This window comes from Limulus polyphemus, unplaced genomic scaffold (assembly GCF_000517525.1).
Source record: "Limulus polyphemus unplaced genomic scaffold, Limulus_polyphemus-2.1.2 Scaffold1165, whole genome shotgun sequence".
NCBI classification, from domain to species: Eukaryota; Metazoa; Arthropoda; class Merostomata; order Xiphosura; family Limulidae; genus Limulus; species Limulus polyphemus.
The window spans coordinates 130,488-141,086 of record NW_013666775.1 but is presented as its reverse complement, the minus strand read 5'-3'; the positions used below and the strand labels follow the sequence as shown (position 1 = coordinate 141,086).

The 10,599-nt window shown below is 31.4% G+C and overlaps 1 protein-coding gene and 1 non-coding gene across 2 annotated transcripts in view; one reads left to right on the top strand and one right to left on the bottom strand.

Moving 5' to 3' along the window:
* LOC106462430 (bestrophin-4-like) overlaps window positions 1-10,599 on the bottom strand; it is a 72,679-nt gene that overhangs the window by 16,677 nt on the left and 45,403 nt on the right. The window lies entirely within an intron of this gene.
* Window positions 2,195-2,266, top strand: Trnaw-cca. The gene has a single exon. It is a non-coding gene; the product is annotated as a tRNA-Trp (tRNA).

The following is a 10,599-nucleotide window of genomic DNA, read 5'->3' as shown; positions in this document are numbered from 1 at the left end:
CTTTATATTGTTTGTAAGCTCGTGAAACTTTTGTTTATAAATCATTGTTTGTAATAACTATTTGTGATAACTGTTATTGTAAATTTTACTGTTGTGTGTATATTAAAATGTAATTATGTTAAAAAAGAAAACTGTGTATCAATCTTGTTGGCAAATATTACAAATTGACTATATATCGGCATTTGTTCAAATACTAAATCCAAAGTACAATTTAACTACTAAATTTAAATTATCAGTTAACTTAATTTCTAATGCGTAACAAGTGTTGCCATATTACTTATAATCAATTATTGCAGTGTGCTATCTAACGTGGCATCTAACCTATATAAAAGCCAGTGTGTTCAAGTCACGCTTGATTTCTCGAAATAGGAGTTATAAAAGCCAAAATGCATTTCCAGATAGAATAATTCGATTACTGTCTGCATATTATGATTTTAGTGACGTGGGTGCAAGGGATCCGTGAGCGAGGTGCCGCGAAACCTTATAAGTATAGTGAGTGTTGGCATAATAATCCTAAAGTAAAGACATAGTGTGGGATCACCTAGTCTAGAGCCAACTGCATGAAATTTATCATGAAAGTAAAAATATCGATTCAATTTTAAGCTTAAATCGTTTATGAATTAAGCTATTTTCTGTAATATCACCAACGATTTAAAAAAAAATCTCTTTAATCAACGGAAACTCTAAATCAACAAATGTTTATCCAGTTTTGTTGTCTATACATTTCATTTTACACATTCAGTAAATAGACTAACAACAATATTAAGTTATACCTTTGTTGCTAAGCAACATGACATAAACGCCATTGTTGGAACGCATTGTTACCAAAATGCACTGGCTTTTCTATATATTAGAAGTTGTTAATCTAACTGATTTTTATTACTAATTAATTATTCTATGAATACGCCACAAATTCATTTCATAAATGATCGTAATTCTGATTGGCTAACAAAGGAATTTACCGACGTTTGACTGTCTCGACTGCACTTTTCTGCCTCTTTGTTGGTCAAGCTTCATTTCGCAAAATTTATTTATTTCATTTAGCTATGAAATGTGAGATTAGGGTATATTATGGGGGTGGGGATTGTAGTGCTTGCCCCGTCATTTCTAACGGGCTATACGGTAGTATTATTTTATATGACAACACATGCAACTTTCTATAACGTAGCAGAATGGAATAGATTCTAGGGTTCCATGCTCCATTGATTAGGTTGAATGTATTAGTGAAACAAAAACAATTACCAATTCATATTAAACGTTTTTGTAACATTCAAAATATTTGATAATATTAGGACTGAAAAACTGTGATAGAAGTTGCTTGGTACTGTAATAAGAAACGCCGATTAGTAAGTGAAACATTAGAAGGTAAAACATTTAAGTGATATGTGGTACGTAAAAATCTGTTCAACTTTAGTTTAGTGTAATCTTTCTTTTGCGTTTTAGCATCTGGAAATATATGCAATGATGTGTCGCTTTGAACATAACACCAAAAACGTTTACAACAAATAAAGTACTTAAGAGCCATATGCTACCAGCTGATAAGATATATCTTGCATAACACTAAGATGTTCAACTAATTCCGTTTGGATATTTAAAAAATGCCTTAACATTGTATTCTTTGAAATCCTATGTCGAATCTGATAATAAGAATGGGTTATACTTGGATAAGATTTGCATTAATGACAACTTTCCTAAAAAATATAAAGGAAACCTTTAAATACTCTAAAAGTGTTCCAAACATACACTGTATGCGTGCGATGCAGGTTTATACAGTTGCTAATTATTGCTTTCTACCTTACTCTAAAACATAAAGCCTTCTAAAAATTAAAGATCCAAAAGTTTATAATTCAGGCGTTGTTCATCATGTTCTTCATGAGAGATTTAATAAGAAAAGAAAAAAAAGGACATGAAGTATTATCTAACAGTGTCCTTTATACGCACGTTTTGTTTCCTTAAATGTTACTCTCGTTGAGTGAAACTAAAAACACTATTACTGTTCTAGTTGCGGTGTCCTTCCTATATCTGTGATATTTTCTTGTTTCTTTATGTTCATTAGAGATTTAATTAATCCCAGGTATCTGTCTTCGTGGATAAAGTTGTAATGTCATATACTTTTAGTTCTCTAACCGTCATCGTATTGATTAGCGAAAAACAGAAATATAACGGATTTTATCCTACATCGTTATACTCAACAGATCCGGTGGCGCAATGGTAGCGCGTCTGACTCCAGATCAGAAGGTTGCGTGTTCGAGTCACGTCCGGATCAACGATTAAAATTTTTTATTCAAAAATCGTCTATTCGTTAAGCCTCTCACCCATGAATAGTTTGAAATTATAGAATATAAAATTGCAGCACGTAACTTGCTATAAGATTGAGTTAACGTGAAAAACACCTGAAAACAGACTATTACATCTATCCAGAAAGCATATCGTAATTCCACGGTGCGTTTGATATAACACGCATAATTTTAGTGCTCCTGTAAAATAAAAAAAATTCCAATCATAAACATTATCATACTTCTGTTATATGTGTATCTGTTTACCCTTAGACACTTTTTAGTAAATCCTGGTCTTCAAGTAGAGAGAATACTGGCTGAACACCAAATCTTTGTACAAAGTTTCTTATATTTAGAATATTGGCATATTCTTCACAATCAAATAATATGATATCTATCGTGATATATTATTCTATTTGACAATACATGCAAAGATCTAAATCCTTAGAGAATTGAAGATAGGCACTAGGATTATTTTCTTTATTGGTTAGGTTTAAATGTATTAGTGGAAAAAAGTATAGAATTCACATTAAACTTTTATCAAGTGTTTGATTGTTGATTAATTATACAATAACTTTCTCAATTTTGTTTGAATCTAATAACTGTGTTAGACGTTGCTTCATACTTATTAAATAGTTTTCAACGCATATTAATAACTGAAATATAATCGGCCAATATAAATATTCTACTTTTTTGAACTTATTAACCTTACATTTCTGAAAACAAACATTTAATAGTATCTAGTACGTAAAAGTCAGTTAAATTTCGGTTTAATGTAACCTTTTTCTGTGTTTTAACATCTAAAACATCTAGAAATAGATGCAATGGTGCGTTACTTCGAACATTACACCAAACACTTTTGTAACAGTAAGAAATCCTTAAGAACCATATGTTGCTATCTGATGAAATGCATCTCGCAAAAGTAAGATGTTAAACGAATTCCGTTTGGATATTTTTAGAAACATTGCCTTCACTATGTCCTCTTTGAACTTCTATGACGAATCTGGTTGAAGGAATGGGATATAGTTGAACTAATTTTAGAATAATGAGCACGTTCCTAAAAGAAAAAAAATAATAGGAAGCCTTTAAATACTGTAAACATATTTCTGATATACACCGTGCGCGTGTAATGTATGTTTATTCAGTTCATAATTATTGTTTTCTGTATTACCCTGAAAAATAAAGTATTCTAAAAATTAAAGTTTCAAAAATTTATAATTCAATCGTTCGTCAAACTGATAATAAATTAGATTCAATCGTTGTATATCAGTGACCACGACCAGTGGAGCATGAGGACTCTCAAACTCGAAGTGTCAAACTTATGGTAACAATGAATCAGATCATCTAATGGAATCACATTTAGCATACTGAGATATTTAATAACGAATATGAACCGTCTTGGCTTTGATATAGTCTTTAACTTTGTGGGATATTAAGTTATCTGACAACGGTCGATGTCATATAGGTTTGTGTTTTATATATGGTAGAGACGGCTGATATGGGTATTAGAAACTTTTTTAAACACAAAACAAATACCATTTCGACCTCATTAGGTCATCATGAAGTTAAGAATGACTTTTGAAAAGTGATCGTTATTGGTTACGCGTCCTATAATGTTATAGGAAGCATTGTATATATTGTAACAGATTAAATATCCAATTGTACTTTCTTTTCTCTTCCCGTTTCTTTGAATTTCATGCTAAATATTTTGCGGCCAAAATTCTGACTTCTGATCATGACGCATTGTGACCGATCCTCTCATATGTACACAGACATATCAGACAATAATAATTTCATATTAATACACAAGTATTTGATATATTGACAAAATGGAAATACAATAAGTGCATAATATATAAAGTTCTACATGTGGCCTTTCTGCTACTGGAAGGTTTTTTTTTAAGTCAGGGGAACAAAATAACTTTCCGATCGACCTTGATTTTTTTAAAGTCTTAACTACAACAATTAAATTCTCACACTGCTAAGTCCAGCCAGAAAAAAAAAAAAACAGGAGTTCGTCTATTCACCAGTCAATCAGAAATGAACACAACAGGGTTTGTGACAGTTCTATCTTTGAATGACTTTCGAGCTGAATACACCACCAATTGATGTTCACTAGAATCAAGGGTCTAATGGAAACATACAGACAGACTGCTCAGCTTGGCTTCTAACAATTAGGCGGCAAACTCTACAAATATTTGTAAAGGATCCAGAGATAAATATGCTAATTTAAATGTAAATCATAGCCAGCGTAACATGTTCGATAAAACATTGAAATTGAAATATACATTAGAGAAAGGTGTAGTTTATGATGCAAACATACACTCAGTTCCAAACCCTAGAGTGCACTTCAACGCTTTAAAATAATATTAGATGAGAAGGCAATAAGAAACTTATATTTTCTCTGGAAATGTATTGCTAAAATAGCTCAATATAAGTATGAAGAAAATGACAAATAAGATACACGAAAATGCTGTTCACTTTTAATAAGTGATATGTCAACTACTTCTTAAAAGCTAACATTTCGGTCTTATATAAGGTGTACTCATCTGATTCAATGGAGTTATGAAGGAGCCCTTAGAAGTTATTTTGTATTTCTGGAGAAATATTATCCATGCCCTTTACAAAACGTTTTTCTATAGTAACTTCTGTTCAGAGAAGCTTTTACAATAAAAGCGAAACTAAAACTCAACCTGGTCAATCTGTATAGCTTATTACCTACACTTTTCCTATGTTTCTTACTTGTAATGATCAGCATGCATTTTATCACCAGTTGGGCACCTTCTATATTAACGATATTTTTCGACCGTAATCTCAATAATATCTAACGAGGTTTGGCTAGCTTAAGACATGCCCCCCAGTGGCACAGCGGTATTTCTGCGGACTTACAACGCTAGAATCCGGGTTTCGATACTCTCGGTGGGCAGAGCATTGTGTTGTTTTGTGCTTAACTTCAAACAAGCAAGTTTAAGACATTCAGTTAGTCCTAAATACAAATTATAATCAAACAATGCAAAACAATCTTTATAATAAAAGTATAATAGCAACAAATAAATCAGCATAAAAGGTATTTATATTCTATATTATAACGCTGAAATTCGTGTACACAACGTAAATTGCCCATATTGCACTTACACGATTAAACAAACAAAAAACACACAAACCTCGATAATTGATATATGCACATGTGCGACACTAATATTTAATAATTGATAAAAATGAAAACTTTTACTTTGAGTAAAATATAACATAGATCAACAAGATTAAGATAAACTTTATATGTTCTGGTCATAAACTAATTGTGATTTCTAGAAAACAAAACATCAGATACATTTTAAATATAAGTTGTTAACATTGCTTTATAACATATTTTGGAACTGCTATAATCACAAAATTGTCGTTTCAAACCAGTATCATGTTTTTAAATATAAATATTTGACACAATATTTAGTTAATCAAGAAACTGAGATGTCCGATGATTTTTTGATATTGTTTGAAAAATTTTCTAGATTATACCTACAGTACCTGGAAGATCGTGCTAACATTCAGAGAGGTACTTGATGATGATTGATCTGAAAGGTGGCTCCTTATCATTCTATTTACATTGTCATCGTCAATATTTATATTTATGTTACATACTTTAATGCATGTAATAAATGTGGATAATTAAAACAGTTTGGTAATTATTTGCAGTGTAAGGTATGGATGTAACATTATTGTTGCAAAACTATCAAAATATTTTTACTGCGACAAAGAAGTCAATAACATAAAAAAATGAGATCTCATTTATAGCTGTTCTTTTCACTCGCTAGCACGTGCTAATATCTATATACCTCTTTTCGTTACAGGAAACAAACCTTTACAGTCCTGGTCACCAGTTGGTGATCTGTTTAATATGGTTAAATATGCATTAAACTAATTATTTGTAAAACTGAATTTCCTTTCCAAATTGTAATTTTATATTCGTTATTAAAGAAAGCTGTTCACACATAACACCAATATTTCCACCCCACCCTTTTTGGCCTATGGCTTACGGATCATAATAATTAAGTATGGTTTTAAACCATCTCTTCTAGACATGTTTCTATCTTTAAAATACTGTTTTTTCACGATATGCTATGAAAAATTGCTGCTGTGACTGTTTCTGAATAAACCCTCACTTCAATTCTTTCCTTAAAGGAAATCCTTCAAATAATGAAAAACACCGTATCATACCAAATCATATCGTTTCACACTATCCACTTGGAGACATACTAACATATCCCTACTGAACACTGTTTCATTTCAAACTATTCACTTAGGCACCTACTAGTGAAAATTGCATTACATGAAACTATACATTTAAGCGCCTATTAACCAGTCCTTACTGAACCCCGTATTGTGTCAACGTAACACATATTGGGGGCTTTCTAGTCTATCTTTACAGAAAACCGTATTATATCAAACTATAGACTTAGTGACTTTCCAATCTATCGTTACTGAGTAAGTAAACAACCGGTGTGGAAGACAGTATAAAGAAAGGACTGATATTAAAATGAGGACATAAAATTTCAAAAATGGCCCCAAAATCGTGCGCTTTCAAATAGTTGCCTATTCTTCTCCATAAAGAAATATGTGAATATATAAATGGTTTCAAATCTTACTACAAGTATTATCCATTATGTGTGTGTGTTAACATCCATCATCCAGAATTGGCTGGTTCGATTATCGTAATATCTTGTATCGTAGCTGAAAACTGTCCGACGATGTACACGCGCTATTTTCTTTTAGGATTTTTACTTTAAATGATTCAATTATTAACCTCCACAAAGCAGATTATGTAATAATCATGCAATGAGATTATGACAGTCTGGAGTCAAACGCGCTACCATTGCGCCACCGGATCTGTTAAGCATAATGATTTATGATAAAATTCGTTATAATTCTGTTTTTTGCTAATCAATACGATGATGGTTAGAGAACTGAAAATATATGACACTTCAACTTCACCCGCTAAGCGATTCAGTCACTGCAGTTGTCAAATGATGAAGACAGAAAATAGTACATATATAGAAAGGATACCACAATTAGAACAGCAATCGTGTTTTTAGTTTCACTCACTGAGCGTAACCTTTAAGAAAGCAAAAGGTGTATAAAAGACACTGTTAGATAATACTTATCTTTTGTCTTTCTTTTATTATTAAAGCTTTCGTGTATTCTCAAATATCGCGATTCATTGTGAGAAATATGCCAATACTCTAAATATCAGAAACTTTGTACAAACATTTGTTGTTAACCAATAATATATCATCTTGTGCCTATTTTGTCTCTACTTAAAGACCGGGTTTTATTAAAAGTGTCAAAGGGTAAACAGATACACATATATCAGAAGTATGGTAATGATTGGAAAACTCTTTAAACTTACATGGCACTAAAGTTATGAGTGTTATATCAAACGCATTGTGGAATTATGATATGATTTCTGGATCGATGGAATAGTGTGATTTCAGGTGTTTTTTACGTTAACTCATTCATATAGTGCTGTAATTTTAAATTATATAATTTAAAACTATTCATGGATGAGAAGCTAAACGAATAGACGATTTTGAATAAAAATTTTACTCGTTGATCCGGACGTGACTCGAACACGCAGCCTTCTGAATCTAAGTTCTTTTCTTCCATTCTGCAAGGAAATGGCCACCTTTCTTTATTGGTTAGGTTTAAATGTATTAGTGGAAAGAAGTACAGAATTCACAGCCTTTTTTTGTAGCTTTTTAAATGTTTGATTGCATATTAATCATGCAATAACTTTCTTAACTTTGTTTGAATTTAATAACTATGTTAGATGCTGCTTCATATTGTATTAAGTGAATGATAGTTTTCAACACATTTTAATAACTGAAACATAATCGAGCAATAAAAGTATTATTTTTTTTTAACATATTAACCTTACACAAACATAAACATTTATTGATATCTAGTACGTAAAAGTCGGTTAAATTTCAGTTTAATGTAACCTTTTTCTGTGTTTTAACATCTAAAATATCTAAAAGTAGATGCAATGGTGTGTTACTTCGAACATTACACCCAACACTTTTATAACAGTAAGAAATCCTTAAGAACCATATGTTGCCATATCGCTCAAAACTAACATGTTAAACGAATTATGTTTGGATATTTTTTAGAACCATTGCCTCCACAATGTCGTCTTTCAACTTCTGAGACGAATATAGTTGGCAGAATGGAAATACTTGAACTAGGAAAATGAGAACTTTCCTAGAAAAATAATAAAGAAAGCCTTTAAATACTGTAAACATATTTCTAATATACCCCGCGTGCGCGGAATGGAGGTTTCTCACAGCTCGTAATTATTGCTTTCTGTATTAACCTGAAAAATAAAGTATTGTAAAAGTTAAAGTTATAAAATTTTACAATTCAATCGTTGACTAAACACGAATAATGAGACAGTTTCCATTGTTGTACATCACCGACCACCATCTGTGTAACATGAGAACTCTGAAATTCAAAGTATCAAACGTATGGTAGCACTGAATCAGATCGTCTGATGGAGTCACATTTTGCACACTAAGATACTTAGTAAAGAGTATGAACTCCTTTGGCTTTGATACGATCGTCAAATCTGTAGGAATGAAAGTTATACGTCAATGGTCTGTTATGTGGGATCCTGATTTATCTTTCATTAACGCAACACATAGCTCTCTGAATTGCGTAATGAGTTAACATACTCGGCGACAAGGAGGTATTCATTTCGAATCAATCAAGACTTCTTGCTTGTAAATTCATGACCTTTATTATTATTCAAGGTGGTGAATCACAGATTATGAAAAGGAGAATTATTCTATATCAGTTTATGCTAATGGTACTTGAGAAACATACACAATTATGTACAATATAATATGCCACTGAGCAGTAAACTTTCCATTTTTGAGCACATTAAATTTTATACGTCTATTCATCCTGCAACATGAAGCAATTAACCTTCCTTGTTAGGCATATCGAGTGTTCAGACCTTTTTTTTTTTCTTCTTTTACAGCGCATCTGTTAACGCAACTTGTCTAGAATGAATTGTAGCACAGCAGTGATATCAAATTAGTACATGATAACATTTTCTTGTTTCGTTGAAGTCCGTGTTAAATATTTTGCAGTGAAGTCATACCCTAATTCTCACTTCTGATCATGTTGCATTGTGATCGCACTTCTCACAGGTACACAGACACATAAAACAATAAGTATTTCACAATGCTCAATAATAATACAAGACTATTTCAAATATTGGCAAAATGGAAATAGGATTAGCGCAAATAATATTGCATAATAAATATGCTTCTACTTGTGAGCCTTCTGCTTTGGAACTTCAAAAGAAAAAAAAGATTGGGGAATAAAACAGTCGCAGTTAACCTTTCCTAAGACATAACTACCATAATTCAATTCTCTAATTGCTATATACAGCCAAGAGAAGCATTTCATCTATGTACTCATCAATCAGAAATGAACACAAAAGAGTTTGACACAGTTCTATCTTCAAAAAGACTGTCAAGCTGAGTACACTATATCTTGGTGGTCACCAAAATCAAGGCTCTGGCAAAAACATACAGGCTATCTAGACTGGCTTCTAACAGTTAGGCAACAAACTCTAAGGTAATGACCAAAATATATATGGTAATTTAAAATATAATCAGAGAGAAAGTGGCATGTTAGAAAATAAAAATAGATTGAAATATGCATTAGAGAAAGTATAATTTATGATAAAAACATACACTCAATATCTAGCCTTTGTGTAATTCAACACTTTAAAACGAAATTAGATAAGAAAGCAATTAAGAAACTTATATTTTCTCTGGAAATATATAGCTAAAGTAGCTCAATATCAATATGGTAAAAACTGGATATTAGATACACGAAAATGTTATTCAGTTTTAATATGTTAACATTTTGGTGTTATATAAGTTGTATCCATCTAACTTAACGGAGCTATGAAGACACTATGAGAAGTTCTTCCTGGAGAAACAACGTTCGTCTATAATAATAATAATAATTTCTGATCAGAGAAGCCTTTGTACTAGAAGAGAAACTAAAAATCAACCTGACCATCAATATAGGTAATTAATTATACTTTTTGTACGTTTTTACTTATCATTATTTGATATGTTTCATCATTTGGGTGCCCTTTTTGTTAACAGTATTTTCGGTTGTAATCAGAATAATATCTAACGAAATTAAGAGACTTAGGTTACTGCTAAGTACAGACTATTAGATAACAATGGAAAACAACCTTTATAATAAAAGTAAAATAACAAACAATAAATGAACATAAAAAGTAATC